The sequence below is a fragment of the Adiantum capillus-veneris genome, chromosome 11 (genome assembly GCF_014529385.1).
Source record: "Adiantum capillus-veneris isolate H3 chromosome 11, ASM1452938v2, whole genome shotgun sequence".
NCBI lineage: Eukaryota > Viridiplantae > Streptophyta > Polypodiopsida > Polypodiales > Pteridaceae > Adiantum > Adiantum capillus-veneris.
This window is the reverse complement of record NC_140941.1, coordinates 113,711,992-113,721,595: the sequence shown is the minus strand read 5'-3', so window position 1 is coordinate 113,721,595 and position 9,604 is coordinate 113,711,992. Positions and strand designations below refer to the sequence as shown.

The 9,604-nt window shown below is 40.4% G+C and overlaps 2 pseudogenes; both read left to right on the top strand.

Moving 5' to 3' along the window:
* Positions 1-7,190: 7,190 nt before the first annotated feature.
* Positions 7,191-7,993, top strand: LOC147447857 (uncharacterized; annotated as a pseudogene).
* Positions 7,994-8,662: 669 nt separating this feature from the next.
* On the top strand, positions 8,663-9,287 carry LOC147447856 (uncharacterized; annotated as a pseudogene).
* Positions 9,288-9,604: the final 317 nt, after the last annotated feature.

Genomic DNA, 9,604 nt, shown 5'->3' with positions numbered 1-9,604 from the left:
AGTGATAGTTTTAATACTCCATTCATTTTTAACATGACCTAGGGCTATGATTAGGCTTTAGTCCTTTAGTCCAATTGCCATTAGCATCTTATGTTGGAAGAAATAAAAAAGTACTTTAAAAATGAAACAATGAAGCAAAAAAGTGTCAAGAAAAGATAGCAAAAATACTACTAGACACATGAAAAAAAAATTATATGCTATGTTGTGTCTATGTGAGGCCTAGCGCCTTATTGGCACTTGGCAAGCGAGGGGAATCACCTTGGCTCGCTTGGTCAAGGCCCTAAACCGATGCCCTGTGCTAATACGGGTTAGCCGTCGCCTTGGTAGGCTAGTAGGCTTTTGGAACACCTTCTTGAGGGTTCAAGGAGCCAAGAGTCGCACCTAAACTTGCCTTGGGGTGGTAGCCTTGTATTTTGCTTAATTTTTTCACTGAATGACAAAAAACAAAACTTCCATGAGCTTCAAAAAGCTGTGACAATGTACTAATAGATTAGGAGCTTTTTTATAGCCCTTAGACATGATAGGCTTGAATGATTTATTAAGATTGGTCACATAGTTTTTAGGCTAGTAGTTTATGAACTTGCATTAGCCTAGAGTCATAATTGATTGCTTTTGTTTCATGCATAAAACTAAAATTTCCAAGTGCTTTAATCTTCACAATAGGTAAGTGTTTTTTTGCTTTATGTTGTTTAGTTTTTGACTATGATTCACCCATCTTTTAGAAGCAAAAAAACACTTTTCATGATTATTTATTGTGCTTCATGCTTTATTCATTCTTGGTGGACTTTGATGCTCATTACTTGTTCTTATGTTTTGCAGCTCAACATTTCTTCCATGGACTTGCTTTCTACCATGTCACCGTGTTTTGCTTCACCGGCACACGAGGACGTGCGCCAAATTAGGAAGGGGGGAATGTTAGCAGCGGCTAACACAGGCTACACTGAATATGCATCAAGCAGGAGATATCTATGGTTGTGTATAATATTTCTAGCTCGCTTTGTCTAAGTCTTGGGCTCACTTGGAGTTCCAAAGTTGTATATGGTAGTTTGAGGGCTCAAGTTTAAACCCATAGTAGAAGGTATTGTGATGAAAGCCCTTAAAAGGAAGCCTTTATGCAAGGAGGCTTTATTCTTGAGTATCCAGTCTTGAGGATCCACTTTTGAGAGCTTCCTCTCTCTAGAGTGTTCAATCTATGGCCTAGCCTTGAGCTTAATGTTTATGCTTGAGAGGCTAGTGCTAATCCAATTGTAATTAGAGTAAGCTATTTTTGATTAATCTAATTCTTATTTTCTCATTAGTCTACTTCTTCTCTACATTTCATCTTTCATGAAGTAGTATTACACTTTCATTATTCTAGATTTGAGAGATGTATGTACTTCTTGCTAGTAACCACTCTTATCTCTCTACAAGCAAGTCATTTGTGATATTTAGCATCACAAATTAGGTTGATTAAGTTGGGTCTTAATCTTGTAATTTGTGTGTGTGCCCTATTCTTTGCTTGTGTGTAGATAGGTTTTATGAAGCTCTAGCACCATTCACCTTGTGTGTGTGTGTAAGCTATTGATGAAGTGTCGTAATTGACATGTGTCAATTAGCGTGTGCTTATCATTAGTGTGTTTGGAGTTTCTAGTCTATGGCAAGTTGGACTTCGGTGGACTTGATGTGTGTAGGAGTTTTTAGATTAGTGATTAGAGTAGGTTTAGAGTTAGTCTTGCCATGGCTAATCTCTACTTGCACTGGAGAGGTGATCTCTTAAATGCTCTATTCCATTCATCCGATGCTCATGCTTCCATGCCCTAGCCGGGTTGCCGATCCACGGATTTGATAATTTTGTGTGGGTTACGATTAGGTCGTGCTACAATGCCTCCCTACACATACTTATAATCAATAATAAATGAGCTACCATATAACATCCTGATCAGGTGCAATTCCAATGGGAGCGCATGGAGCTACGATGAAGCCATTACTTCATAGATCCTCCTTACTACTACAAAGCCTCTGAAGAATTGCTAAACAAGCCACCTTGGAGATTCAAGCAAGAAAAACATCCCAAACGCCAAGTAGATTAGAGAGGGAATGAACAAGAATCCTAGCATCATTCACCAACCAGCATGGTCACAAAATTGTCATGTGCTCATAACTCTCATCTTTCCTTATGTCATCATGAAGTAGCTAAATCCTTTCTTACTGATCAATAGCTATTTCTACCCATAGAAGATTTTGTACATGTGAAACTTTCAAGAAATGGCTTATGTGCAAGTTTCACTAGACTCAAAACCACAACAAAACAGAGTGATGCAAATGTTGAGCTATCAGATAGGAAAATTTGTCTCTTTTGCATCTTCAATAAATATATAGAGTAAGAATGTGTTGTTGACTTAAGAGAAATTAACTTTGCTACAACCATCCAGTGCATGTTGCATCATAACTAAAGAATTACATGGACATTGGACTTTTTAATGCAACTATGATCCCATTGTACTTAACAACTCTTACCACAAGGGAGCTATGAGGCCAAGCATCTCCAACACACTACTTGCTGCAATATTTATTTGGTCTACTCAAGGCATACTCATCAATCCATAGCCAGTGCCGCTTTTGGTTTATCTGGTCTTTAATGTTCGCAGCACTACAATCGTGAAATGAGAACTCTTCCCAAAATTTGAAAGCGCGACCTTTGTAAAAGAAGGTTCAGCTCACTTGATCATTGGCCGCAACTCCTCCATGACTACCTCAGCCTGCTATAAGATGCCTCTCATAAAACATGCACACATGCTCAATGAAGAGCAAGCCTACTTGCTTTGAGAATGTATTTCTGACTGGACATGAAAGAGCTAAAGAAAACAAAATATATCTTGAGGTCCATAAAATTATATTAAAGAGAGTATCGAGTTTAAAAATGAGACACTGGTTTTTAAGTACAAACATAAGAGAACTTTTATGAATGGATATAACCACTTCCTGAAACTATCAGACATTGTACTCTTTTAAGCACAAACATAAGAAAACTTCTATGAATGAAAACAAATCCTTTTCCCAGCTACAATCCTTGAAAGTCTAAAAAATATAAATTCATTTTTTCCTTTTATAGTTGCACTTACTGCCACGTTAGCATAGATTCATAATGAATGAATCCTCATTATTAAAACTTGTCGAATAAGGTTTGCTCAATCTAGTGTGGAGGCACACTATTCTAATGATGCTTTGAAAGAAATCCAAAGATTAATAGACCATCATAGCAAAACCTTGTTGCCTAGTTACGTTATGATTACAACCAATAGTGTTACAAACTTCATGTGCCTAGTCTTTAAGAAAGTTACATAGGAGGCATTTAAAGCCTTCTACACAACCAAGAACCAAAATAAGTTGGCTAGGCAGAGCTGCAGACTTTGTCTACGTTAGACCTGCAACCAAAAAGAGCAGAAGAAAGCTTTAAGAATAATGATCAGTAAAATGAAAGCTTTAAAAACTTCAGATTCTTGATGTGTCCTTGCCTTTTATGGACATAAGCCTCAGAGGGCTTGAACACAAGCCCTTGCTAGCTCTTGAAAGCTTGAGCGGACATCCTTGTTGCGAGAGGGTACACAAGGATGGAGAAAAATTTGAATCTACATGCAAGAAAACAGAACGATAAGGATAGCAAAAAATGAACCATTAAAGCATTGATCAAACCCTTTAACGTTGCCCATGCTGGCTGCACAAGGTGGAAAGAAACACACCTACAAACGGGCAAAGCTGCACGGCCATTTAAAAAAACACAGATATGAGAGTGCTACCCATGCAGGCTCTGCAAACTCAGCGCTGAGAAGATCTGTGCGGGCAACACATTAGAGGCGAGTGATGTAATCAGAGGGTGAGCCTGAATGGCATTCAAAGAGGATCTCCTCATGAGGATGGAGGGATGAGGAGAGTGGGGCTTGGTCCTCCTTATGCTGCCATGGGTTGTTGAGGCAAGCTTGCAAGTCGTGCAAGAGACAAGAGGGGGTAAATAACAAGGCCGAAACATATCGAAAAGCAAGAGAAGGTTTACAATCCCTCTCTCTTGTTGGTAGCCATAGCCGTGAATAGATCTCTTTCAACACACTTGTTGCTTACCTGATAAAACCATAGCCACCTGGCAAGTAGGATGAACCATGTGAGGTAGCCGCTCCCTACATTTCTCAGAATAGTGAACTTGCAATGAGCACTCACTCATACGCTTCTCGTAACCCTAGCTCACCCAAAATAAATAAATTGAAGTAGGTGAAAATGAATTAAAAGTAAAGAGAAAAAAATAACATGAGACCCACACAATGGGGGTGGGATAGCCACATGGCTAACAGAAACATTACATCAGTTCACACATTTTGAATCTAACAGAAAGGTAGAACCTAGAGGCTGAAGAGAGCCATTGCTGCCATTTGTTTTCCTTCAAGATGCTTGAGATGCTGAGACCATCAATAAGAACTTCTTTAGCTTTTTCACACAATCTGAGCGTTGATTGCTTCAGGTCATATTTAAGAAGCCAAATAGAAAAGGGTGAGGGGTGATTGAATACCCCAACAGTTCTCTGATTCAGATGTACCAAAGCATGAGGCCTCTCTAAATGTTCAACAATGGAATGTCTAAATTCTTGCAGTTACCTAGGAGGAGATTAAACATGTGTTTATCAGGCTTATTAATTTTTCTTGCCCAAAATTCTCTTGTCCATTGGATGGAGGCTTTGGCAGGTAATAGCTCTTCCTCTCTAAGTCTAGCTTTAAGCTCAACTTGGGGGGGGGGGGGAGGGGGGAGGACTACTTGAGTCAGAGAGAGCTTCAAGCTCATCTATCTCTTTTCTTATCATCATCCTTTTGTTTTCCCTTATGGCCCTAGCTTTCCTTTTATAATCTGTCAAAAGATTTCGAGTATCTTTTATAGCTCTATCCCAAGATTTAAAGGAAGACACATTTTGGCTAAAGGCAGAATCAAAAATGTCTTTAACCTTTTCCTTGACTAGACCCAATGCAAGGAGAGACCGATCAAGATGAGGCCACCTTGCCTTATACATAAATCTTCTTTTTGTAATTCAATTATCATTGGCACATGATTAGACAGTAAAACAGTGTTGTCTAAGTAGCAGCTTACCTGCCAATAATGTTGTACTATGCTTGTGTTTTTATAGTTTAAGGAAAAAGTTTATTTACTTGATGAATGTACGCCTATTGCTTGTTGCGTAGGCCACATCTGCCTCACACTATGTTTCTTGTTGATGCAGCCTATTGTTGCCACCCCATTGACACTCTTTTGAGCTCTAGATGGCCATGCTCTTGAAAACAAAAGCAACCTCTGATGGTCTCCCCTCTCTGAGAGCTAGCAGTACTAAGGGCCAAGAGGGCAGGTAGAAGGCATGCATACATGGGCTAAAAATGGGTGCTATTCCCTAGGAGAGAGGCGGGAATCACGAAGGAGCAATGAACATTAGAGGATATATCCCCCAACTTCTAAGTAGCACCCTCAAGTATCTTCCCTCTCGCCCTCTCCCTCCCTGGCGCCCCCAAAATCCCCTCCCCCCTTGCCTTATATGTACGGTGTAGGAATGTAAGTATTGGGGAGGTACCCCTATTGTATACGCTTATGTACAAAATCCAAAAAAACCCCTCTTGTACACTCACGTGGTACCGTACAAAAAAACACAGTGAATCCCCGGGAGTAGAAGTCACCCATCATGGAGATTCAATTGGCTTAGAGTGAACCCTCTATCATGGGTTTCCTAAACCTTTGTGAAAACTTCAAGTACAAGAAGAATGCATGCAAGGAAAGAGACACATGATAGTGATCCTAGACCATGTACATCAAAGAGTTCAAAAACTCCAATGTTTCCCAAGGAGAATTTTTTAACCTCTTGGTGCACACTTCGAGGTTCTCTCTCGATACTTGTTTTGTAGGTGTAGCAGGAGCATTGAAGGAAGCTTCTAACATTCCTCGTGTAGTCAAGAAAATCATAAGCTTGGAAGAGGCAACCCAAGGCTCACTACAGTTCTAAGAAACTGAAATGATTGTTGGCCTTTTTGAAGGGCTTCACATCTATCATTTTTCTATTTGACATGATTTTCTTACATCCGTATTTATATACTATGTTTCTTTATTGTATTATGCTCATCACGCTCTGAGGTGTAAAAGGTCCCAAGGGTCTACCTTTCAAAAATCATTCATATCGAGCGTGCTCAAGAGACTTTTTAAAATCCCTCTACACACATCTTCCTCCATATATTAAACGACCCCTCTTCTTTCATAAACATGTATCTTGTTTTAGTTTTCCATTTTTAAACCCCTCCTTTAAATGCAATTTTGTGACAACTAGAAATTTAAAAAAACCCTCCAGTGAACCCACGTGAAACAGTCACACATTTTGAAGTGAACTTCCAGGGAGGGTGACTTAAAGATCTAAGATTTATTAGTAGCATTTTGAGACATTGAGATGTTTTTCCTATTATTCAAAAGAGAAATCGAAGTAACATGTTGTTCACAAATGGGTTGTTGCATGCTAAGGTGTTGCACCCTTTTTTAGGTTAAAACCAAGGAATGCTTGTTCATTTTAGCACTTGCAAATCTTATAAATTTTAAATGTGGAGAATATTACGAGGTTTGGGGGACAATGATGAAGATCAGAGGGAACGTGGCCCGACTATCATGCCACCAGTGACACACACACACACACACACACACACAAGAAGAAGAAGAAGAGATTTTTAACATCGTAGGAAACTATCCCAACGGACCTTAAAGATCTACCTGACGCAAGGAGTTGAACTCAAGACTTGTTATGAGAGAGAGAGAGAGAGAGAGAGAGAGAGAGAACCAGAGCATGTGAGAGAGAGAGACTCTATACTCTGTACAAGCTTTAAAAAGACAGCTCTCACACAAATGAAAGAATCATGGACACTGAGAAGCACGGTACCTAAAGAATTAGACGATGAGGTGCACAGAACAGTAGGACCTTGAATAGCAGGGGAGACAAGGTTTAGGATTGAGTACATTCCACTGTCATGGGAAAGAAGAACAATATGCCAACATGTACTTGGCCCATTCTGTGACTTTGCGATGCAAAGTTTATGGGTTGCATGTGAGGTATTTTTTGTGTGAAGAAGGTGGTTGTTGGCATGCCCCCAAAATCGAATATCCACACGAAGCAAAGTTTTGTTGCAGTAAGGAGGAGTTCCATCATAAACATGGCCTTAGCCTCGTGGGTGAGAGTCCATCACAGCTGAGCGACACTAATGTGCCCGAAGGCATGTGACTCACCCTGTAAGAAGAGCCCCGACGAGGACGTCCAAAGGTATATTGTAAAACATTGAAGCCAGAGTTTTATGAGGCATTCATGCTGCTGCACCATAAGGTATATCAAGAACCTCCCATAAATTACATTGTCTATATTGCCTATGTCCGTGCATTTATTCTAGAAAATTGCACAGCTGGTAGCACAACTCGAAAGAGCCCAACAAAGATGAAAGACTAGGAAATAAAACCTATTACTTGGGCCGTGCTCGCTAAAGAAGTTGTTCCCAATGTCATTAAAAAAAGGCACTTATGCCCCGAAAGCTGACAGGTGGAGAGAGGCCAATGGGGCCACACGAGTTGCGACATCACCTCTACTCAATTTGAAGCTTGAAGGGAAGCATGATGTGGAAGAAACAACCATCGTAATTGTGGATTTGCAAGATCATACCTTGGCAACAAAGAAAATGGTCAGCACCTTCAGTGAGAGGGTTCATGAGAAGAAAGAGCAACTCCAGAGAATGAATGTAGATTTGGAGGCAACAAAGGTAGACACGAAGGTCTGTCGGATGGCATAGCTGTATTTCAAAAAAAATTCATAGATTATCAGTGCCAATTGGAAGCAACAGAGGCAACGGGTGAAACTGCAAACACAGAGGAAATCATAAGACTTTGTGCTGACATTAAAGCTATGACAGAAGTTTTACAGCTCGTGGGAGTCAAGATACATGCATGTACAATGGTTGCAATCAAGTAATTGTCGATTTTGTACGACAAATGTGCCCACCCTTGATTGCCAAGAAGTCTCTATCAACTGGTATGTTCCTTTGCAAACCCGACTTGCGTTAAACGGTAGTAGAATGCACCTGGACATTGGTGGGGGGAGTGGAAGCCACCTTGGACCTGCTAGAAATGATCCTTTAGATAATTTTGGGATAAGTAGAAAGCATAGCAGGTCTGAAACCACCAAGACAATGGTGGAAACCTAGGTTTTAGGATTTCTTGGTGGGTACTTCAGTCCATGGTGGTGAAATTCACCAATACAATGATTGAAACCACCAATACAGCATTTGAAACCACCAATATAGTAGTTGAATTCACCAATACAGGGGTTGAAAACACCAATACAATGCTGTGGAAACCACGAATACAATGGTGGAAACCTATGGAAACTGGTCAAAAGTAGCTGGGTTTTAATAGTTCTCAGTGAGTACTTCAGTCCACGGTGGTGGAATTCACCAATACAATGGTGGAAACCTCCAATATAGTGGTGAAAACCACCAATATAGGGTTGAAAACCACGTATACATTGTTGGAAACCACGAATAGAGTGTTGCAAGTCTTAGATGTATTTTAAACAAGTGGTCTTGAAGGCTCACAAGCTAGGTCACCATTGAAGATGGTAAGCACACAACATTTTAAGACTATGCATGAAACCCATAGCATTCCCAAAGTGCAAGGTGTGAGCCCCATTGGCACCATAGGCAGTCCCCGAGTGCTTGAGCGCCAGTGAAACATCAAGCCTGCCAACTAGCGATGGCTTCGATAAGAGAAACACGGAGGTTGGTGAGAAAGATTCGAATGCTGTCATCAATGGCATTGAGAAGTCAATATAGAAAACCTCATGTGAGAAGGACCAAGAGTCTCCCGTTGATGTGACTCGCCAAAGCTTGTCTTCCAAGAAGAAGTTCTCTAATGGTACTACCATTACTCCACACTTCCTAAACCCTAGAACTTTGCAAATTGTATTATGTACTTACTACTGTCTTTTTGTCCATGCAGAGCCAAAAAAGAAGAGACAACGCTTGGAAGCGATAGATGCAAAAACAGTCACTGAAGAAGGAGATCGGACTGAAAGGGAGAGGTCGGATGTGGAGATGGCCAACAAGTCGTCATTGGAGGTTGATGAGAAAGATGTAGATGTTGTGGCCGACAAGACGGAGAAGTTGATACGGCAAACAACATGTACGAAGGCCAATGTAGAATCTCCCATTGATGTGACTCTCAAGAGCTTCTTGTCTTCCAACAAGAAGCGCACTAATGGAGTGTAGTTTAGTGGTACTACTAGTAGTCTGTCTTTCCTAAACCCTACAACTTTACAAATTGTGTTATGTACTTACTGTTGTCTTGTTTGTTCATGTAGAGCCAAAAAAGAAGAGACAGCACTTGGAAACGGGACACTAAAAAACAATCAATCACTAAAGGAGATCTCAAAGTAAGGGAGGGACTAGATGTGGAGTGTTACATCCTCATAAATTTTTTTTCAACCCATTTTTTTTTAATGAAAATGTTCTCCCAGAAAAGGTAGTTTTTTTAGTGCCAAAAACCTATGTCCAGGACGATGCTTTTCAGTCCACCCTACCATGCT